The sequence below is a fragment of the Pan paniscus genome, chromosome Y, assembly GCF_029289425.2.
Source record: "Pan paniscus chromosome Y, NHGRI_mPanPan1-v2.0_pri, whole genome shotgun sequence".
NCBI lineage: Eukaryota > Metazoa > Chordata > Mammalia > Primates > Hominidae > Pan > Pan paniscus.
The window spans coordinates 43,746,788-43,770,628 of record NC_073273.2 but is presented as its reverse complement, the minus strand read 5'-3'; the positions used below and the strand labels follow the sequence as shown (position 1 = coordinate 43,770,628).

The 23,841-nt window shown below is 42.1% G+C and overlaps 1 protein-coding gene across 10 annotated transcripts in view; it reads left to right on the top strand.

Annotated features, from left to right (window-relative positions):
• The window catches only part of LOC129395581 (uncharacterized), a 158,880-nt gene that overhangs the window by 23,194 nt on the left and 111,845 nt on the right, over positions 1-23,841 (top strand). The window contains exon 1 of one of the 10 annotated variants that reach the window (XM_055107061.2): positions 19,224-19,354. The exons of the other annotated variants lie outside the window; for them this stretch is intronic. The gene's annotated coding sequence lies outside the window, so the exon portion shown is untranslated. Of the gene's footprint in view, positions 1-19,223; positions 19,355-23,841 lie in introns of those variants that run through there. 10 annotated transcript variants of the gene reach the window in all.

Here is a 23,841-nt window from a genome sequence, read left to right as displayed (position 1 = left end):
GGGCTGGATTCATAGTTTGCTGTCTAAAAGTAAATGTTCAGCCTTTTCTAGTTCCCTGTTTTATTTACTTTTCCATTCAATGTCCTATATTTGGACAACAAATAAATTTTTCTGATGGGTTTCTGTTGGCCCGGATGTTCATCCCAGTGGAAATTCTTTCCTTCCACACCACTGGGTTGGGAAGTGTTTGCTGGTATTTGGCTTTCTGTATCTCCTGGAGTTGTCTTAGATACATTGTGTATTCAGGTTGGGCAGTCATTCCCTTTGCAAGCTCTGTGTTACTTTGTTTCATTTGGCTTTGCCGTAAATGTTTGCCCTTGGCTTGCCAAGATGTCAGCTTGTGATGTTTCATTTAACTTAGAATTATTGAGCCTGACCTAAAATTAAATGTTTTCTTAAACATTGTTAATTGAGATATAAGTGACATAGAAGTCACCTCTTTGAGGTGTATCATTCAATGAGTTTTAGTAAATTTACTTGGTTTTGTAGGCATCACCATAATCTAGTTTTAGAACATTTTCTTTCTTGTTTTGTTTTGAGACAAGAGCCTCACTCTGTCGCCCAGGCTGGAGAGCAGTGGTGTGATCTTGGCTCATTGCAGCCTCCACTTCCAGGTTCAAGCCATTCTCCTGTCTCAGCCTCCTGAGTAGCTGGGATTACAGGCATATGCCACCACACCCGGCTAATTTTTGTATTTTTAGTCGAGATGGGGTTTCACTGTATTGGCCAGGCTGGTCTTGAACTCCCGATTTCAGGTGGTCTCCCTGCCTCGGCCACCCAAAGTGCTGGTATTACAGGCCTGAGCCACCATGCCAGGCCAGTTTTAGAACATTTTGAATACACAATGAGATCAATCCTGCACAGCTGTCACCCATTTCTGCTCCCATCCCCCAGCCCCAGGCCACCACAAATCTTATTCCTATCTCTATAGACTCACTTTTCTGGACTTTTTTTTTTTTCTTTCTCTAAGATGGAGTTTTGCTCTTGTCTTCCAGGTGGAATGCATGGTGAGATTTCAGCTCACTGCAACCTCTGCCTGCTGGGTTCAAGGGATTCTCCTGCCTCAGCCTCCCAAGTAGCTGGGACTACAGGCATGTGCCATTATGCCCGACTAATTCTGTATTTTTAGTAGAGATGAGATTTCACCATATTGGCCAGGCTAGTCTTGAACTCTTGACCTCAGGTGATCTGCCCGCCTCGGCCTTCCAAAATACTGGGATTACAAGCGTGAGCCACCGCTCCTGGCCCTTTTCTGGATATTTTAGTGTTGTGTTTCCAAGAATGAGTATCTCTATGTGCTTGGTGGAACTTCCCAGATGGTGAGACCTGACTTAGTCACTTTGCCTCGCACTCCCCTCACCAGGAAGGGTAGGTGGGGAAACGGGAAAGAAGGCAAGTATAATAGCGTAATGGGCATTCCACCTCACTTTTCTCATCTGTAAAATCAGGATAATGATGGACTTTTTGCAGGCTCTAAATGTGAAATCCCATGGGAAGTAATTAGCTGGAAATGTGGCATACTGGGGGAGCTCATTGTTTTTGTGTTAACAGTAGGAAATGCTGCGTAAAGAAGGTGGGAAATGAGCTATCTGTAGAAAGATGGCCTAAGTCTCTGGAGAGCTGAGGGCACACACCCCTTATGCTGCCCCTGTCTTTCATCTTGAAAGAACCTGCCTGTGAACCTCATGCTTGGAGGCAAGCTGGATGTTGGCCCAGGATATACCTTTGCTGTGTTGTCCTCAATCCAGGGCAGAAAGCTCCCAATGTACAGGTTGATTATTATAAAGGAAGAAGGTGTGTTCTTGGAATGTAATGGGTAGAGGCCAGCAATGGCCTCCTTCAATACAGAGGATGGTCCCCTCCTCTGCCAACAAAGAGTTATCCAGCTCCAAAAGGTCAGCACTGGGGAGGTTAAGAAATCTGGCCTTAGAAGTTTTGCACCTGCTGATAGCTGTAAATGAGGTACTTACATTCTCCATAATGAAGTAGAAGGAATAAAAATCCCATGGAGCTTATGAAAGAAATACAAGTGTCTTTTAGTCTGCATATATTCCATGGAAATAGGGAATATTCCATGGAAATAGGGATTTCCCTCTAAAGCAAAAATGATAAGACTTTCAAGCTTGAGTTTTGAAGGAAAAAAAAAAAGACTTTCAAACCCTTTAGAAGCATTCATTTACCAATGAAAAGTAAAATGTTGTGTAGGCAGAGAAATCATGACCGCCCCTTGGCTTCAATCTGATGGTCGTGTTCATCTGTGTCTGTTCCCTGAATAACGAGTGTCCACACCTGCCCCCCTTCACTACTTAATACCTATTAGTGAGTGCTAACTCTCCTCCTTTCCTGCCTGGCTGGGCCTTTTTCTCCTTCTCCCCTGAAGCTTGCTGCATCTGCTTTCCTCCCTCTCATTAGCTTTGATTTGTGCTCCTAGGTATCTTTTTGCCTGCCCCAAGCTCATTTTCCCCAACCACGCTCCACTCCCAGGTGATAGCTAATTGTATACTTATTTCAAAGAATCCAAGCACTGTAGAGTTCTTTCCTTCCTTATCTAGCAGAATCACCAGTTCTGTCTAGAGGTCAACATTATAGATTTTTCTCTACCACTTTCAACTGTCCATACACAAATATGTAGTCTGCTGTTTTTATCTAAATGGACTGTTATTAGTTTCACTCTGTCTGCTTTCCATATTTTTGTATCTTGATGGAGGTATATTGAAATACAGTAAGCTAGACATTAAGGTAGAGTTGAGCCCATCTTTTCTTTCTTTTTTGGTATATTATTCATAGAGATGGGGTATCACTCTTGTCCAGGTTGATGTCAAACTCCTGGGCTGAAGCAGTCCTCCCACCTTGGCCTCCCAGGGTGCTGGGATTACTGGTGTAAGCCACCACACCCAATCCTTTTTTTTTCCTTTTTATATCAAGATCTTGCTTTGTTACCAGGCTGGAGCCCAGTGGCACAGTCCTGCAGCCTTTGCCTCAACACTTGTGATCGAGTGATCCTACCACCTCAGCCTCCCAAGTAGCTGGGACTAAATGCATGCCACTATACTTGGCTAATTTTCTTTTCTTTTCTTTTCTTTTTTTTTTTTGGTAGAGAAGGTTTTTTTCCAAATTGCCCAGGCTGCTGGTCTTGGACTCCTAGACTTAAGGGAGATCCTCCTGCCTCAAGCACCTCCCAAAGTGTTGGGATTATAGGTGTCACATTTTTTCATCCATATGTAGACACAAATATTTGTGAAATCAGCACCACAATCAAAGAATATTTCTGTCACTCTGCAAAGTTTACTTGTGCCTTTTTATAGTGTCACTCCCCATCTCTGTACCCCTTTCCCTAGACAGCCATTGTTGGGTGTTCTGTGACTATAGAATAGTTTGCATTTTCTGCAACTTGACGTTACTGAAATTGTACTCATTATTTTGCCTGGCATCTTTCCCTCAGCATCATGATTTTGGTGCTTCATGTTGTTGCACGTGTCACTAACTCATTCCTCTGTATTACTGGGTAGGATTCCATCCTTTATGGATGCACCTTGGTTTGTTTATCGTTGGATGTTTGGGTCGTTACCTTGTTTTTTATTGTGACAATTGTGAATAATGCTGGTGTAAATGTTTATGTGGCTGTCCAGTGGTTCTCAAACTTCATTATGCATCAGAACCACTTGCAGAACTTGTTAAAACACAGAGTACAGTGCAGTGCCATGGTTCATGCCTGGAATCCTGTCAGTTTGGGAGGTTGAAGGTCGATTGCTCAAGACCATCCTTCACAACATAGGGACACCTCAGCTCTAAAAAATCACTGAGTGTGGTGGTGCATGAGCCTGTAGCCCCAGCTATTTGGAGGCTAAGACAGGAGGCCCTTGAGCCCAGGAGGTTGAGACTACAGTGTGCCATGATTGTGCCACTGCAGTGCTACTGGGGTGACAGAGCAAGATTCTGTCTCAGAACAAAAAATGAAATAAACAGAACACCAACTAAAACACTGAATCCCAATTCCCAATCCCAGTTTGTGATTCAGTGAATGAGGGGCGTGGCTACGACACTGTCTTTCTAAGGAGCTCCCAGTTGACACCCATGGTAATGGTCCAAGGACCGCACAGACTTTGAGGGCTGCTGCCTTAAAGGAAGTCTTATATAAATTGTGGTAGTTTTTCCTTTGCTGATTGTTCCAGATATTTCTCTCCGACACTGTTCCAAGAATAACTCAGGGTAGGTGGCTTGGGTGCTGATGTGTGTGAAACACAAGCCATGACATTCCTCCAAATAGGTGTCAGCCATCGTTGGGCCAAATTGTACCCTCTCTCTGCTGTGGATGCTGGCAGTGGCCTTCTGATGGTATGGTCAGGTGATATAAGCTTGTAGTTGTGCCTGGTTACCAGGGCATCTGAGGTGCTGCTCTGCCCCCTGGAACTTTTGGGCCAAGTATAGCTACTTACTGAGCTTGCCTTTCACAGGCAAACAAAATCCATTTTCTTCATCTCTTTGTCCTGCGAAAAACAAGGAGTTCCAAGTCAGTGCACCAAAGGAGACAATTTTGCCCTTCAGGCTTCTGATCAAACAAGGCTTGGAGCAGCTAGAATGTTAACCAGAAAATGTGTAATAACCAGTGTGTTTGTTATCATTGTTTTGTTGTTCTTTTATTTCGGGGGAAAGATAATACTTTTGGTTCAGAGAGCAGCTTTAAGTTAGCGTGGACCCTTTTTCGCAAAAGCATTTTCTTGAATTTGATGATAAAGCCCTGCTCTTCCACTTTGCCTTTGAGCTTAATCTGCAGTTACCTCTGGTCACTGCTTCTCATCTTTGCTGTTGACCTCAGTTCTTTCCTTTCAGGTTCTTCACTTATGAGATGTGGTATGGAATGGATTCCAGGAGGATTCCAGGCTCTGTAAGGAGGCTTATCTTTTCAGGATGGTTAAATTTTAGATTTGCAGTGACTTGTAATCATTGGTTAATATCCTAGTTTCTTCTTCTCCTTTTTACTGACAGTTTTACGGAGCATACACTCAACACATTTCCCTAAAGTATATAATTCAGGAATTTCCTAGGATATTTACAAAGTTGTGTAACAATCACCATCTAATTCTCAAACATTTTCATTGCTCCCCAAAGAGACCCTACACCCATTAAGACATTACTGCCACTTCCCCTTCTCCTCTGCTCCCTGGTAACCCTGAATCTACTTTCTGCCTTCATCGGTTTACTCCTCTGGACGTTTCATAGATACTGTGACCTTTTGTACCTGATTGCTTCACTGCAATTATTCCTGAATTTCATACATGTTGTAGAATGTATGAAATTCTACCTTTGTGGCAGACTTTCTGTCAAAACCCTGGGTGGGCTGGGCACTTTGGCTCATGCCTGTAATCCCAGCACTTTGGGAGGCCGAGTCAGGTTTATCACTTGAAGTCAGAAGTTTGACACCAGCCTGGCAAACATGGTGAAACCCTGTTTCTACTAAAAATAGAAAAATTAGCCAGGCATGGTGGCAGATGCCTATAATTTCAGTCTCGGAAGACTGAGGCAGGAGAATCACTTGAATATGGGTTGTGGAGGTTGCAGTGAGCCAAGATCATGCAGTTGTACTCCAGCCCAGGTGACAGAGTGAGACTCCATTTCATAAGAAGACACACAAACCAACCAACCAACCAACCCTGGGCGATTAAGGAAGGCAGGATGATATTCTGAGATAAGTCAGCTGGAGACACAGGCTACCCTTCCCTCCAATTACATTTAAAATGGAAAATCATTCACAAATGGAACATTGTTCACAAAATTGTTTATAGTTCACCTTCCATTCTAGCATGAACTGTAATTTTCTCCCTTCCCATTTTCTTTATCTCCTCCACATTTCTCCCACTTTCCTGTACCTAAAGGTCATTGTAGAAAACAATTTTGGTCAGTTAAAACTGGCCCTGCAGGTCTCTCTTGTGTTGCATCTTTTGGATGGAGTCAGAAGGTCCCTTCTTGGCATGAGAGTTAGGAAGCTTGCATTTCCCAAGGGGCTTGTGTGATGTTCCCTCCAGGGCTGAGGTCATGGGATTCCCAGCAGCAAGAGTTAGGCTGTCTTTTGTGGTCTTCCCAAAGCCACAACCCTGAATGACCCACAAACATAATCATAAGGTTGTTTACTTTTCTTGAATTTATCAACCTGTTGTCTCGGTATGACCAAAATTACTGTTCCCAGGTCGGATTGGAGAAGCCAGAGGGTGATTTGCTGAAACCATTCATGGGACACGACTTTCTGTGGCATCTGTACCTTCAACGCAAAGCTTATTGATAATACTGAAGACTGTTTTACTTTCCTGGTTGACGTTATAATTGATCATATTAGTTTCCTGTCACTACTGTGAGAAATGACCACACACTCACTGGCTTTAACACCATTTATTATCTTAAGGTTTGGAAGGCCAGAAGTCTGAAATGAGTCTTGCTCTGCTAAAATCAAGATTTCAGCAGGGCCATGACATTTCTGGAAGCTCTAGGGGAGAATTGGCATCCTTGCTTTTTCTGGCTCCTGGAGACTGGCGATATTCCTGGGCTTGTGGCCCTTTCTTCCATCTGCAGAGGAGCTGCATAGCACCTCTTCAACTCTCTTTCCATAGGCACATGTCACTCAGACTGTAGCTGACAAGGCTATCCACTTTTATGGGCTCCTGTGATTACATTGGGCCCACCTGGAAGATCCGTATGTAGAGCTTCCTTGGTTCCTTCCAGTGGGTTCTTGGTCTCGCTGACTTCAAGAATGAAGCCATGTACCCTTGCGGTGAGTGTTAAGTTCTTAAAGATGATGTGTCCAGAGTTTGTTCCTTCAGATGTTCAGATGTGTCCAGCACTTCTTCCTTCCGGTGGGTTCGTGGTCTTGCTGACTTCAGGAGTGAAGATGCAGACCTTTGCAGAGAGTGTTACAGCTCTTAAAGCTGGCACGTCCAGAGTTGTTTGTTCCTCCCTGTGGGTTCTTGGTCTCACTGACCTCAGTAGTGAAGCTGCAGACCTTTGCTGTGTGTGTTACAGCTCATAAAGGTAGTGCAGACCCAAAGAGTGAGCAGCAGCAAGATTTATTGTGAAGGGCAGAAGAACAAAGCTGCCACAGCATGGAAGGGGAACCAAGTGGGTTGCCACTGCTGGCTCTGGTGGCCAGCTTTTATTCCCTGCCAACGTCCCGCTGATTGGTCCATTTTACAGAGTGCTGATTGGTCCGTTTTGCAGAATGCTGATTGGTGTGTTTTTACAGAGTGCTGATTGGTGCATTTACAAACCTTTTGCTAGACACAGAGCGCTGATTGGTGTGTTTTTACAGAGTGCTGATTGGTGTGTTTACAAACCTTTAGCTAGACACAGAGCGCTGATTGGTGCATTTTTACAGAGTGCTGATTGGTGTGTTTACAAACCTTTAGCTAGGCCCAGAGTGCTGATTGGGGTGTTTACAATACTCTAGCTAGATAACCAAGTTCTCCAAGTCCCCACTCGACCCAGAAGCCCAGCTGGTGTCACCGCTCAATAATAACTCCCACATCTAAAGATCCTTAATGTAATCACACCTGTGAAGTCCCTTTTTCCATATAAGGAAATACATTAACATATCCCAGGGTTTGGGACATGGGGATCTTTGGGGGGCCATAATTCTGCCTATTACTTTGTCAGTCTTCAAAGAGAGACTTACTTCCTTTGCCTGCAAGATTTATAGGTTATTTAACATTTGTTTTTTTTGTCTCTTTTTTTTTTTCAAGAGGGAGTTTAGGCCTTGTTGCCCCGGCTGGAATTAGTGGCACGCAATCTCGGCTCACTGTAACCTCCACCTCCCGGGTTCAAGGGATTCTCTTGCCTCAGCCTCCCAAGTAGCTGGGATTATAGGTGTGTGCCACCACACCCATCTAATTTTTTGTGTTTTTAGTAGAAATGGGATTTCTCCACGTTGGTCAGTCTGATCTTGAACTCCCAGCCGCTTCAGGTGATCTGCCTGCCTTGGCCTCCTTTGTTTTTTTGTCTCTTAATTCAGAAATCTGGCTGGGCGCGGCAGCTCACACCTGTAATCCCAGCACTTTGGAAGGCTAAGGCGGGCAGATCACCAGGTCAGGAAATCGAGACCTTCCTGGCTAATATGGTGACACCCCATCTCTACTAAAAATACAAAAAAAAAAAAAAAAAAAAAGGTGGCTGTGGTGACCCGCGCCTGTAGTCCCACCTATTCACGAGGCCAAGGCAAGAGAATGGTGTGAACCGGGAAGGCGGAGCTTGCAGTAAGCGGAGATCCGCACCACTGCCCTCCAGCTGGAGGACAGACTCCCTTTCAAAAAAAAAAAAAAAATTCGTAATAATAATTCAAAAATCCAGTACTGTTGAACCATTTGGTTTGTATGCCTGCTCACTCACTGAGTCTTCATTGATTGATTGATTGATTGATTGATAGAGACACACTTTGTTTGGTCGAGTCTCACTTTGTTTTCCAGGCTGGTCTTGAACTCTATGGCTCAAATGATCCTCCCTCCTTGGCCTCCCAAAGCCTCCCAAAGTGTTGGGATTACAGGCATGCGCCACCATGCCTGCTCTCTGAGTCTTGACTTACCTCTGAGTGAGCCAAGGTTTGCTTTCCATTTTGGAAAGCTCCAAGATTGCTGAGCAGCTCAGAGACACACTTGTGTGTCTAGGTCCTCATTCCTTTTCAAGTACCTCCTGGTCTGGGTCCTGCCACCCTTGGTTTGGGACTTTATTTGGGACTCTGCCAGAGCCACTTTTCTGGACTTGGAGTCTCAGAGTCTGTGTCACCTGTGTCAGCTGTGGATAAGGAATGAGACCACCATGATGCAAGGAGAGGTGGCTCATGGGGCCTGGCTCCCAGGACTTTTCCTGATGCATGTTTGCATTTCTGGGGCCGGAATCAAGAGCCTCTGGGCTTGTGGCTTCACAGAATGGTGGAAGAAGACTGGTGGAGTTAGAGACAGAAGACTCAACCATGATAATCAGCTTGTTAATCAGCATTTTGGTTCAAAAATAATTTGGGAGTGTATTGATCAGGTTTCTGCCAGGCTAATGTTGCACAACAAACGGCCTCCAAATTCAGAGGCTTAAATTATTTCTTTCTTGCTCACTACTCGGTGTTAAGCTGTGTCTCTCATGGGCTCATTTGCGAATAGCAAGGCCTGTTCAGGTTCTGGGCTAGGTTTAAGGTTTAAGGTTTATGTCCTCAATCTGGGATCAGGGGATCCTGGGGCATATTTTTGTTTGTGCTTCTCCTGTCAGGTATAGGGAGCCAAGATAAATCATGCAGGCAAATTTAAAGCTTCTGTCGGCTGGTTGCAGTGGCTCCGCCTGTAATTCCAGCACTTTGGGAGGCACAGGCGGGCAGATCACCTGAGGTCAGGAGTTCAAGACCAGCCTGACAAACATGGAGAAACCCCGTCTCTACTAAAACTGCAAAAAGTAGCCGGGTGTGGTGGCAGACACCTGTAGTCCCAGCTATTCGGGAGACCGAGGCAGGAGAATAGCTTGAATCCAGGAGGCTGAGGTTTCAATGAGCGAGATTGTGCCACTGCATTCCAGTTGGGGCAACAGGAGGGAAACTCCATTTCAAAAAAACAAAACAAAACAAAACAGCAGTGGTAGCTCAGGTGATTTTTCATGCTAACCTACTTTAAAAGCTGTCAGAACAATTGTGGAGTGGGAAGTCTCTCATTTCTCCAGTCCTACTCTGACAAGATCTAAGAATAACTTTGAGGAGGTGGACATGTGGCCCTTTGATCTCCTTGGTCTGGAGTATTTCTTGGTAGGAGCAGAGCTTATGGGAAGATGGTCTTCAGTGAGTGTTGCCATTGTGGGTTGGGCAGTTGGCGTTGTAGGTGGGGCTGATTATCGTAATCTTCTTTCACCATTGAGGGATTTAATCTTCGCTGGTTTCCATTACTTGATGCTCTAAATACTTTTCTCTCCTTGGCATGGTAGCTCATGCTGTAGTCCCAGCACTTTGGGAGGCTGAGGCTGGTGGATCACCTGAGATCAGTAGTTCGAGACTAATCTGACCAACATGGTGAAATCCCTTCTCTACTAAAAATAAAAAATTAGCCTGGCATGGTGGTGTGCACCTGTAATCTCAGCTACTTGGGAGGCAGAGGCAGGAGGATCGCTGGAACCCGGGAGTTGGGGGCTGTGGTGAGCCAAGATAGTGCCATCGCATTCCATCCTTGGTGCAGAGCAAGACATAGTGTTAAAAAATAATAATAAATTAAATAAATAAATAAATAATCCTCTCAGCCTGCCTGCCTTTTAGGTAACCATAAACTGGAATATGTGCATGGAAGAGTTAAAGGAGGCAAATCACACTTCCAGTCAAGAACCTTGATGCTGGATTTAGCAGCTATTTACCAACCACCTCCTCTTCCAGAATAAGTAGCAGAACTTTGACCCCCGGGGGACTGTGGTGTACTTGGAAGACACAAGGCAAAGGTGTAAAAAGGGAGCTCTGGACATAGGAATTGAAATAAGGCTAATAGCTGGTAAGATGGCCTGGGACTAGAGGCCAGGGAGACTGGAAGAGGAGGAGTTCCTTGGCAGGGTGTGCTCCTAAGAGATCCTGAAGAGTGAGCAGAGATTGACAAGAGAGGCAAGAGGAGACCTAGAGTTATCAGGGCTGCAGAGGTGTCCTTGCAACATAGAGGCCATAGTGTTCATGTTGGCTTCCAGGGTAGGGGCGGTACATTTGCGGCTGGCTGAAGATGGAATAAATGGGATAGTGGATACAAAGATGAGGGTATTGTCAACGCACATCTCCTTGGAGAGGTTCTCCTTGCAGATAAGGGGAGAAGTGGAACAGCACTTGACAGGAAAGCAGGTGTTGGGGAAAGACTTTTTATACTAGGGGAGACTGGTTGAGTAAAACAGCTTTGAGAGGACCAGGGGCAGTGGCTCATGTCTGTAATCTCAGTGCTTTGGAAGGCTGAAGTTGGTAGGATTGCTTGAGTCCAGTAGGTCAAAGCTGCAGTGAGCTATAATCATTCACTGCTCTCCACCCTGGACAACAGAATGAGACACTGTCTCTTGGGCAGGGGAGGGAAAGAGATTCCAGAGATAAGATAAAGAATGGAAGCACAGGACATAATTTTTGCAGGAGGGAGATTTTTATGCGTTTAGCCTTGGAAAAGGAGAGTAGAGACAGATGGGAGGGTCATAAATGTGAAACATTTGGAAGCAGAAGATGATTTATCTTAAAGTTTTGCCTAGAGATGACTAATGTGAAGGTCTTGGTGTTCTAAGGGAGAAAGGAAAGACGGAGATGGTGGGTCTAGTGGATACAGGAACCAACCCAGGCTTTCAGATTTTATAGCTGGGGAGCAGAGTACATGCTTGGGGTTGGGGAGGCTGCTGGCCAGGACTGACTTCCTCCTGCCATGACCCCTACCTAGAATTAGAGCAGCCTCATTTAGTATACTTGATTCAAGGCCTTTTGTTTAAGAGCTTATTTGCACTCATTACAGTCATTGCTTAGTATCTTTGGGGGATTGGTTCCAGGACCTCTTGCGGATACCCAAATGCATGCACACTCAAATCCTGCAGTGTACCCTGCAAAACTTGCTGATAGGAAAAGTCAGCACTCTGTATCTGGGGTTTTGCATCCCAAGGATACTGTATTTTCCTTCCGAATTTGATTGTGAATGGAGAACTGAGCCATAAGGATACCAACGGTATTTATTGAAAGAAAAGTCATGCTGTTTGATTGCTGTTTGAACTACAAAAACCAAGCAACCAGCCAAAGCCCCCAAAACCAAAGCTTTAAAAACCAATATCTGGAGAATAAACCAAAACCAACTGAAGCATGAAGATGGTCTAACTCAGAATGCCCAGTAGAACTTTCTACCATATGGAAATATTTTGTATCTGTGTAGCCTCATTGCCACAGCTGGCTAAGGGCACAATGGGCCAAGTCATCCTCACTAGGTAGTGTCACCCACACTGGGCCATGTCAGCCACACCAGACCACACTGGGCCACGTCACCCACAGTGGGCCATTCTAGGCTATGCCACTCACATTGAGTTGTGTCACTCACCCTGCACCATGCTGGGCCACATCACTCACACTTGACAGGGTCCTGTCTTTTTCCACTCTGGTGCCCCCTTTATCCTCATGCTCAAGACTCAAACACCAGTGGCTCAGCAGCCAGTGTGGGGGCAGAAACTTCAGTGAGGCCCCAACTTGTGCCCTTGTGGGGCAGTAAGCACAAAGTCCAAACTCCTTGTTTTGAGCCTCAGACTCAAAGGGTCAAGAGCCTTTATTGGCCCCTTTGTTTTACACCAGGGTCCATAACCTATGTGTGCACTGAGGTGACTGAGTGAAGCCACAGAGGTCTCAGAATCACTTTCTAAAACAAATAAAAAATAGAATTGCAAATAATGTTATTAACAGTGCAGTTGTCAAACTATCAAAAGCAATTTGTTGAATAGTGTTTTTCTTCTTACTGTTAAAATATATATAATATAAATTGTATCATTTTAACCATTTTTAAGTGTACAGTTTAGTAACAGTACATTCACAGTGTTGTGCAGCCAACCTCCAGAAGTTCTTCTGTCTTGTAATCCTGAAACTCCATACCTGCTACCTACTCCTTCCTCTACTTCCCCAGTCCGTGGCACCCACCATTGACTTTGTGTGTCTATGTGCTTCACAACTGTGGGACCTCAGAGAATTGGAATCCTGCAGTATTTATCTTTTTGTGACTGGCTTATTTCACTCAGCATAGTGTTCTCCAGGTTCATCAACATGGTAGCATGTCTCAGAATGTCTTTCTTTTTTAATGCTCAGTACTATTCCATTGTATGGATAGGTCACTTTATTCCTCTGTGGATGGTTACCTAGGTTGCTTCCACCTTTTGACTGTAATGCATAATGCTGCTGTGAACTTCCCTGCACAAATATTTCTTTGAGATTTTGTTATAGTTGTTTAATATGTGTGTTTTAAACCTTTTTTCCTTTCATTTTTTTCTTTCCTTACACCCCTTTCTTTTTCCTTTTTTTATTTCTCCCTTTTCCCCTTTCCTTTTTACCCTTTTCTTTCTGCTTTCCTTTTTTTCCTTTTCTAAGACCTTTCTTTACCATTTTTCCCTTCCCTCCTTTTTTTCTCTGCTCTTGTTTTTTTTCCTTTCCTTTTTGTTGCCTTGTCCTTTCCTTTCCTCTCCTCTCTCTTTTGCCCTTCCCTCTCCTCTCTTCTCCTCACCTCCCCTCCTCGCCTTTCTTCTCCTCTCCCCTCCACTTTCTTCTCCTCTTCTCTCCCCTTTCCCCTTCCTTTCCCATTCTTCTTCCCTTTCCCCTTCCGTATTCCATCCCCTCCACTTCACTCTTCTCTTTCCTTTTCTGCCTCCCCACAGCTTTTCCCCCCATCCCTTTGCCACCCGACCATTTGCCCTGCCCTCGTCCTCCATGCCCTGCTCTTACCTTTTCTTACTTTACCTTTCCTTTTTCCTTTTATAACAGAGGATCTCACTCTCCCAGGCTGCCATGCAGTAGCATGATCATGTCTCACCGTAACCGTTGTCAGTCTCCCAGGCTCAAGCTATCCTCCCAGCTCATTCTCCCAATAGCTTGGACTACAGGCACAAGCCACCCTGCCCAGCTAATTTTCTATTTTTAATGGAGATGAGGTCTTAGTATGTTGCCCAGGTGGGTCTTGAACTCCTGGGCTCAAGCAATGCTCTGGCCTTGGAGCGAATCAGCAAGACAGGTGGTTTGGCTATTAGAGGACAGTGGAATGTTCCACAGGTTCCTTGGACCAGGGAGTGGCCCAGGAGGTTGAGATATGGCATCCAAATTACAGACAAGTTAGTGGGATTTATTGGGATTCTTGATTTTCCTCAAATGTGAGAAATTCCTCTTTCCACTTACCTTCCATGGAAACCCAGAACACCGTCGGTCCCACTTAGGCAGTCTTAAGAGTATAGCTGCTTTTATTCTCTTTCCAAATCCCATTAGACTTGAGGTCAGAGTCTCACTTTACTTGTTTTCAGTATTTAAACCATTATACCTAACAGCTGAATGGACTGTATGCTTTTGATCCTGCATTCCTAGGTATCTGGACAAATTTCTCCATAAGAGAAGTGAACACATAACTCTTGTAATAGCAAATACTGCAGGAACACTGGGAACCACATATTAAGATGTTATTAGACTTTCCCTGGAGTGTCCAGGTGGTCTATAATTGTTTAATAAGGAGATGTTTTTGCTGAAACTTATATTGCAAAATTTTGCTTTTCAAAAAGAAATTATCCAAATTTCAATGGAAAAATTGCCTAGTCTCCTAAATGGTGATTTGCATTTGACCCTGGACTGTTTAAGGAGGACAAAATAACTTACTTGAGCCAAAATATAAATGTAAACCCAGAAAATCTGAGACAGGTCTCAGTTTATTTAGAGAGTTTATTTTGTCAAGGTTGAGGATGCCCCATGACACAGCCTCAGGAAGTCCTAAAGACATGTGCCCAAGGTTGTTGGGGCACAGCTTGGGTTTTGTTTTGTTTTGTTTTTGAGCCAGAGACTTGCTCTGTTGCCCAACTGGAGTGCAATGGCGTGATCTTGGCTCACTTCAGCCTCCAACTCCTGGGTTCAAGCAATTCTCCTGCCTCAGCCTCCCGAGTAGCTGGGATTACAGACGCCCAGCACCACACCTGGCTAATTTTTGTATTTGTAGTACAGACAGAATTTCACTATGTTGGCCAGGCTGGTTTTGAACTCCTGACCTCAAATGATCCACTTGCCTCAGCCTCCCAAAGTGCTGGGATTACAGGCATGAGCCACTGCTCCTGGCCACAGCTTGGTTTTATACATTTACAAAGAGACATAAGACATCAATCAATATATGTAAGAAGTACACTGGTTCAGTCTAGAAAGGCGGGGATAACTTGAAGCAAAGGCAGGAAGACTGGGAGGAGGGACGGAGCTTCCAGGTCACAGGTGAGATACAAATGGTTATATTAGTTTGAATTTCTGATTAGCCTTTCCAAGGGAGGTGAATAAGATATACATCTATCTCAGTGAGCTGAGGAGTGACTTGGAATAGAATGGGGCAGGTTTGCCCTAAGCAGTTCCCAGCTTGAGTTTTCCTTAATGATTTTTGGGGCCCAAGATATCTTCCAGTCACATTTTCCCCCTTTTAAAAAATCTTTTGGACAAAGCATTTTATAAGAAAATGAGTCTCTGGGCTCAGGTTTCATCTGATCTCTCGTGGCTAAGAGGATTTATGCCTAGATGGGTAGGCCGGAAAGCTCATTTTTAGCAGGTTGTGAAGTTTCATGTCCTGTGAAGAGAACATAGCCAGAGGAAGGGAGAAAAAACAACAAACAAAACAACAATATTACTCTACAGTCCATGCTTTAGTAGGCAGGTATGAAAGTGATTTATTTATGTAAATAGGTTGCTTTCATTTTCTTTTGAAGTTTAAGTTGTATGGCCTCAGTTCACAGGGTTTTTTAAAACACAGCTTAGTTTTCAGTGACTCCAAATTTCAAAGAAAGGAAAAAAGAAGGAAGAAAATTGAAAGTATTGTTTTGAACCCTTGCAGCTAAGAAAAATTAGAATTTGGTCCAAACTGTAGATAATAATAAAAATTGAAAAAGTTAGGCAAGACTAGAATTAACAGGTCTACTGTAGTATTGAAACATAATTTTTCTCTCTCCAGTTTCCCATTTTTGCTAAAGACAAATGATGGGACTGGTTTGCTTTATTTATTTTTTCAACTAACATTTATTAAAAATTGAAGATTACAGAAAAGCAAAAGATTGGCACCATTAAACAAGCTTAGTTAACTTACCTTTGATTAATAAATGAAAGTATTTAATAACACTCAAGCAATTTTGAAAATAAGGTCTATTCCAGCTTTAGAAATTAAAAACAAAGCAAAGCAGCTATTCTTTAAAGGAGAAAGCAACCATCCATCTCCCACTAGTGGTAAAAGATAAAGTTGCTGCTGAAAAGCTGAATTACTCTTCTAGGCATAAAACTGCTCAGACATTTATTTTATAGAATTCTAACTTAAGATTCTAAATCAGTATATAAGGGGAATAGCTCTATTTTTGTCAACAAAAATTAGACCTACTTCCCAGTAATAGTATGGATTTAAAAAATTACACATAATTTTCACTTACTATGAATGCTAATCTCTCTAGAAATCTGATCTCTCCAGAAAAAAATATTTTGCCAATGACATTTGGGGTATCTGGGGCTTCCAGCAAATAAAAGTTTATAAAGCCATAACCAAACTGTGAGCAAAAGAAAAGAGAGCAGTTTTTCTCTGTTGGTAAATATTCTGGGATAGAGCATGAAAGGAGCTGACTCAGAAGAATAAAGTAGTAAGCAGCAGTGAGTGGGGTTTGTAACAACTCAGCGTACATCAAAAGAAACAATATGATATAATTATAAGAGTTCTTGGCTGGGTGGGGTGGCTCACATGTCTAATCCCAGCACTTTGGGAGGCCAAGGTCGGTGGATCACGAGGTCAGGAGATTGAGATCAGCTTGGCTAACACGGTAAAACCCCATCTCTACTAAAAAAAAAAAAAAAAAAAAAAAAAAATTAGCTGGGCGTGGTAGTAGGCACCTAGTCCCAGCTACTCCGGAGGCTGAGGCCAGAGAATCGCTTGAACCCGGGAGGCGGAGCTTGCATTGAGCCGAATTCGCGCCACTGCTCTCCAGCCTGGGGGAAAGTGCTTGACTCTGTCAAAAAAAAAAAAAAAAAAAAAAGTTCTTAAGCGAAACACTTTTCATTTTGGTATTCAGTTTCAAAAGACAGCTCTGCCACACTGTAAGTTTTAATTACAACCGTACACACTCATTTAGATTTCACTATTGAACTACTTTCACATACAAGAAGGAACTCAAAATAGAAATGACTTATGATAACAGGTATTGTTATTCCCTCACAGCTTCAGGGAAAACAGGCTTTAATAAGTACAGAATGTACAGAAGAAATTTATATATGCAAAAGTGCATTAATATAGTAATACATTTAGCAGTAATACAGGAAAAAAAATCCTGGTTAATGATCTGATACATTATAGTATTTAAGACTACTTGAAGATTCTGCAAACCATCCAACTTCCTACTTGCTTTGGTTATGATATTGCTACTACATAACTAATCTTTGAAACTAAAAAGCAAAAACAAAAACCCACAATTTGAAATTTTTACCCATCTGTAAATTGTTTTGCATGTACTTGTGTTTATCACTAATAGCTTTTGACAATAGTCTTTAAATTCCTAACACAAAGATTCAGAATAGAAAATACTTGCTAAGTGAGAGTACTCAAATAAGAAATTAAATGGATCCACTGCAGGAACAGATATCATTGGTTCCATTGCTAAAATCCTAATCTAGATAACCTAACTACAAATCTCAATTTCAGTCTCAGTTTAAATCCAATAGATCAGCTACTGTTAATGAGCCAGCAGCTCCACAAAGCAAGTCATGGCTTCAGGCCACTGTTCTTAGAACAATTCAGAATACTAAGTGTTAACTTGTTATTTATACATACAGTCTACAACTCCCTTTACACCATCAAAATGTATATGCATAATTAGAGCAAGTCTCCTGTTTTTCTCCTCCATCCCTCACCACAAAAATGAACACAGATTTCTGCAGGTTTTCTTGGCCACAAAGATGTAACAAAGAAATTTGACAATAAAAAAAGTACTACATACTGAATTTAATGCCCAAAGGAGTTTTTCTTATTTTGGGATGAGTGTCAAATTAAAATTTAATTTGCCATTATATGTTCTAGGTTAAAATACTAATTATCTTAGTTTAAAAAATAACTGGAGGGAGAGCCAAAACAAATTTTAATGTTAAAAAATAAAATTAAGTTTTAATGAGTCAACCCAGATCTTCAGCTGTACCATGCAAATTCCTTACTTTTAATGGCCAGTTAGAAGAATTTTGAGAATTCCTTCTAAGCCTTTTGGAATAAGTAAATTATTTTCCAAAGAAATAAGTAGTTATGTTCCAGATACTATGCTAACAAAGATGCCCAGCTTAAAATATCTAAGACAGTTTTTATTCACTTAGCATAATTTTATTTTTAATACAAAGTTTATCTTACTTTATCAGACTTAAAATGAATCCAAAGTTACCACAGTATATGTGTACACAAATACTTATTTCCTAACTGATAGTCCTTTTCAGAATTAAATTTACTTCTAGTTCAGACATGTTGAATGAGTCAGTGCACTGAACATCAACACTATTATTTGAATGCAAGTGGGGATTTTCTTATTAATTTTCCCATACTATAAACGAACTGTGAAGTACGCTCCACCAATTCCAAACAAATGTTCTTCTTGAAGATAGAAGTCCTAAAAGGTCATCTGTTAATGGAAGGAAGAGGAGTGTGTTCTAGCTGTTACACAAATGAATTCAAAGAATTCCTAGAAAATCAACTTGCTATATAATCTCTGTCCTTGAAGTACTTTTGCCTGCACCTTGAGCAATATCTAGTTAATCCAAGGGACAGATGAACTGGACAAAACATCCATAGCCTAACAAAAATGAGGTAAGTCTCATGAAAAAAGTGTTATTTTATTCTAAGTTCTAATTGGGACAGAATGAACTAGCCCTTTATACCTCACTACACATTGTAATACACCACCTTCCTTTAATTCAGTTTCAAAACTGTAGAAAAATATTATATATGTCACTTTGTGAAATGCAAGTCTCATCCTTTAAAAAGCTGTGGTAGGAACTGAGATACTACCATAAGATCTCTAATAAAATGTTTCTTGATAAATCTGTGGGAAATTTATTTTTTAATTTTTTTATTATGTATATATTTTAAGTTCTAGAGTACATGTGCACAATTCAGTATGATATTGGCTGTGGGTTTGTCATAAATAGCTGTTATTTTTAGATATGTCTCATCAATACTTAATTTATTGAGAGTTTTTAGCATCACGGGCTGTTGAATTTTATTGAAGACCTTTTCTGCATCTATTGAGATAATCATGTGGTTTTTGTCTTTGGTTCTGTTTATATGCTGGGTTATGTTTATTGATTTGCATATGTTGAACCAGCCTTGCATCCCAGGGATGAAGCCCACTTGATCATAGTGGATAAGCTTTTTGATGTGCTGCTGGATTTGGTTTCCCAGTATTTTGTTGAGGATTTTTGTATCACTGTTCTTCAGGGATATTGGTCTAAAATTCTCTTTTTTTGTTGTGTCTCTGCCAGGCTTTGGTATCACGATGATGCTGGCCTCCTAAAATGAGTTAGGGAGGATTCCCTCTTTTTCTGTTGATTGGAATATTTTCAGAAGGAATGGTACCAGCTCCTCCTTGTACCTCTGGTAGAATTCAGCTGTGAATCCATCTGCTCCTGGACTTTTTTTGGTTGGTAAGCTATTAATCGTTGCCTCAATTTCAGATCCTGTTATTGGTCTATTCAGAGATTCAATTTCTTCCTGGTTTAGTCTTGGGAGGGTGTATGTGTCTAGGAATTTATCCATTTCTTCTAGATTTTCTAGTTTATTTGTGTAGAGGTGTTTATAGTATTCTCTGATGATAGTTTGTATTTCTGTGGGATCGGTGGTGATATCTCCTTTATCATTTTTTATTGCGTCTATTTGATTCTTCTCTCTTTATTAGTCTTGCTAGCGGTCTATCAGTTTTGCTGATCTTTTCAAAAAACTAGGTCCTGGATTCACTGATTTTTTTGAAGGGATTTTTGTGTCTCTATTTCCTTCAGTTCTGCTCTGATTTTAGTTATTTCTTGCTTTCTGCTAGCTTTTGAATGTGTTTACTCTTGCTTTTCTAGTTCTTTTAATTGTGATGTTAGGGTGTCAATTTTGGATCTTTCCTGCTTTCTTCTGTGGGCATTTAGTGCTATAAATTTCCCTCTACGCACTGCTTTGAATGTGTCTCAGACATTCTGGTATGTTGTGTCTTTGTTCTCCTTGGTTTCAAAGAACATCTTTATTTCTGCCTTCATTTCGTTATGTGCCCAGTAGTCATTCAGCAGCAGGTTGTTCTGTTTCCATGTAGGTGAGCGGTTTTGAGTGAGTTTCTTAATCTTGAGTTCCGGTTTGATAGCACTGTGGTCTGAGAGATAGTTTGTTATAATTTCTGTTGTTTTACATTTGCTGAGGAGTGCTTTACTCCCAGCTATGTGGTCAGTTTTGGAATAGGTGTGGTGTGGTGCTAAGAAGAATGTATATTCTGTTGATTTGAGGTGCAGAGTTCTGTAGATGTTTATTAGGTCTGCTTGGTGCAGAGCTGAGTTCAATTCCTGGGTATCCTTGTTAACTTTCTGTCTCATAGATCTGTCTAATGTTGACAGTGGGGTGTTAAAGTCTCCCATTATTATTGTGTGGGAGTCTAAGTCTCTTTGTAGTTCTCTAAGGACTTGCTTTATGAATCTGGGTGCTCCTGTATTGGGTGCATATATATTTAGGATAGTTAACTCTTCTTGTTGAATTGATCCCTTTACCATTATGTCATGGCCTTCTTTGTCTCTTTTGATCTTTGTTGGTTTAAAGTCTGTTTTATCAGAGACTAGGATTGCAACCCCTGCCTTTTTTTGTTTTCCATTTGCTTGGTAGATCTTCCTCCATCCTTTTATTTTGAGGCTATGTGTGTCTCTGCACATGAGATGGGTGTCCTGAATACAGCACACAGATGGGTCTTGACTCTTTATCCAATTTGCCAGTCTGTGTCTTTTAATTGGAGCATTTAGCCCATTTACATTTAAGGTTAATATTGTTGTATGTGAATTTGATCCTTTCACTATGATGTTAGCTGTTTATTTTGCTTGTTAGTTGATGCAGTTTCTTCCTGGCATCGATGGTCTTTACAGTTTGGCATGCTTTTGCAGCAGCTGGTACCAGTTGTTCCTTTCCATGTTTAGTGCTTCCTTCTGGAGCTCTTTTAGGGCAGGCCTGGTTGTGGCAAAATCTCTCAGTATTTGCTTGTCTGTAAAGTATTTTATTTCTCCTTCACTTATGAAGCTTAGTTTGGCTGGATATGAAATTCTGTGTTGAAAATTCTTTTCTTTAAGAATGTTGAATATTGGACCCCACTCTCTTCTGGCTTGTAGAGTTTCTGCCGAGAGATCCGCTGTTAGTCTGATGGGCTTCCCTTTGTGGGTAACCCGACCTTTTTCTCTGGCTACCCTTAACATTTTTTCCTTCATTTCAACTTTGGTGAATCTGACAATTATGTGTCTTGGCATTGCTTTTCTTGAGGAGTATCTTTGTCACATTCTGTGTTATTTCCTGAATTTGAATGTTGGCCTGTCTTGCTAGGTTGGGGAAGTTCTCCTGGATAATACTCTGCAGAGTGTTTTCCAACTTGGTTCCATTCTCCCCATCACTTGCTGGTACACCAATCAGACGTAGATTTGGTCTTTTCACATAGTCCCATATTTCTTGGAGGCTTTGTTTATTTCTTTTTATTCTTTTTTCTCTAAACTTCTGTTCTCACTTCATTTCATTCATTTGATCTTCAGTCACTGATACCCTTTCTTCCAGTTGATCGAATCGGCTACTGAAGCTTGTGCATTCGTCACGTAGTTCTCTTGCCATGGTTTTCAGCTCCATCAGGTCCTTTAAGGACTTCTCTGCATTGGTTATTCTAGTTAGCCATTCATCTAATCTTTTTTCAAGGTTTTTAACTTCTTTGTGATGGCTTCGAACTTCCTCCTTTAGCTCGGAGAAGTTTGATCATCTGAAGCCTTCTTCTCTCAGCTCGTGAAAGTCATTCTCTGTCCAGCTTTTTTCTGTTGCTGGTGAGGAGCTGCATTCCTTTGGAGGAGGAGAGGTGCTCTGATTTTTAGAGTTTCCAGTTTTTGTGTTCTGTTTTTTCCCCATCTTTGTGGTTTTGTCTACCTTTGGTCCTTGATGATGGTGTTGTACAGATGGGGTTTTGGTGTGGCTGTCCTTTCTGTTTGTTAGTTTTCCTTCTAACAGTCAGGACCGTCAGCTGCAGGTCTGTTGGAGTTTGCTGGAGGTCCATTCCAGACCCCGTTTGCCTGGGTATCAGTAGTGGAGGCTGCAGAACAGCGAATAATGCTGAACAGCAAACGTTGCTGTGTGATCGTTCCTCTGGTGGTTTCCTCTCAGAGGGGTACCCGGCCATGTGGGGTGTCAGTCTGCCCCTACTGGGGGGTGCCTCTCAGGCTACTCGGGGGTCAGGGACCCACTTGAGGGGGCAGTCTGTCCGTTCTCAGATCTCCAGCTGCATGCTGGGAGAACCACTGCTCTCTTCAAAGCTGTCAGACAGGGACATTTAAGTCTGCAGAGGTTTCTGCTGCCTTTTGTTCATTTATGCCCTGCCCCCAGAGGTGGAGTCTACAGAGGCAGACTGGCCTCCTTGAGCTGTGGTGGGCTCCACCCAGTTCGAGCTTCCTAGTCTGCTTGTTTTACCTACTCAAGCCTCAGCAATGGCGGGCGCCCCTCCCCCGGCCTTGCAGCCACCTTGCAGTTTGATCTCAGACTGCTGTGCTAGCAATGAGCAAAGCTCCATGGGCGTGGGACCCTCTGACCAAGGCACGGGATATAATCTTCTGGTGTGCTGTTTACTAAGACCACTGGAAAAGCACAGTATTAGGGTGGGAGTGACCCAATTCTCCAGGTGCTGTGTGTCACAGCTCTGCTTGGCTATGAAAGGGAGTTCCCTGACTCCTTGTGCTTCCTGGGTGAGGTAATGCTTCACGCTGCTTCGGCTCATGCTTGGTGCGCTGCACCCACTGTCCTGCGCCCACTGTCCGACAAGCCCCAGTGAGATGAACCCGGTACCTCAGTTGGAAATGCAGAAATCACCTGTCTTCTGCGTTGCTCATGCTGGGAGCTGTAGACTGGAGTTGGTCCTATTCGGCCATCTTGGAACCGCCTCTGTGGGAAATTTATTATGCCTTCAGTTAACAAAGTTTATTTTCAAAGGGGAGACATAAAATTTGCTCTAATGTCAGTTCTCTACAGATGAGAACCAATACTATAGTAACTAAGTCTTGCCTTTTTATCAGTTGGTTAGTTAGGATGTATATTAGAAAGAAATACTACTGAGTTGGATTGTTTTAAGTTGAAATCTCAGAAATATACCATATTGAATAAATTCTTACTTATTCCAAGAAAGAAATAGTGCAAACTTTGAATTATCTACACAAAACATTAAAATGGAAAAAAATGTACAGCACATGAAGAGAGACCAAAGAGCTTTTTATGTGTTTTTTTGCTAGTTTCTTTTTGGAGGGACAGAGGACTATTTATTCTCCCTCTTGGATCATAAGCAAGCCCAAGTCATTTAATTATTTTATTTTCATCAAAGGAAATGTTTTCAATCTCCTTCAACCCAACTTTATGGACTATCTCTAATTTATAGTACTATAACCACAGTTCATCTGGATTTACACAAAATTTCATGATGCACTTATATAAAGATTCAAACCTTTACAAACTTTAAAAATGAACTCTGTGGCACTTTGGTAAACTTAATAGTGACTCAGGTTACATTGAAAGTAATAAGACTGTGATTATTCGGACAGTAGGGAAATTGGTCTTAAATTACATCATGACCTTGTTTAGGATTTTCTTTTACTGGTCACTGACTGTCACTGTTAAACAAATAGTTTCCAAGTATTTGACAGATAAATGCTGCTCTGTGGTCTCCAGAAGTGGCCTGTTTTCCCTGAAGAATAGGTAAAGATGGCAGGCAATCATTCTGTGGGATTTTGCTTTTGCTAAGAGCAGGTAAAGAATTTAGACACAGTTGTTCTGCTATCCATTTGCTCTTCCTATACTTGGAAGGGAAAACAATAAGGTTAAGTCATTCTGTCTCCACAAAGTATCTGGTGTCTATCCCTGTGTCATTTATTTATGTGGTGGACAA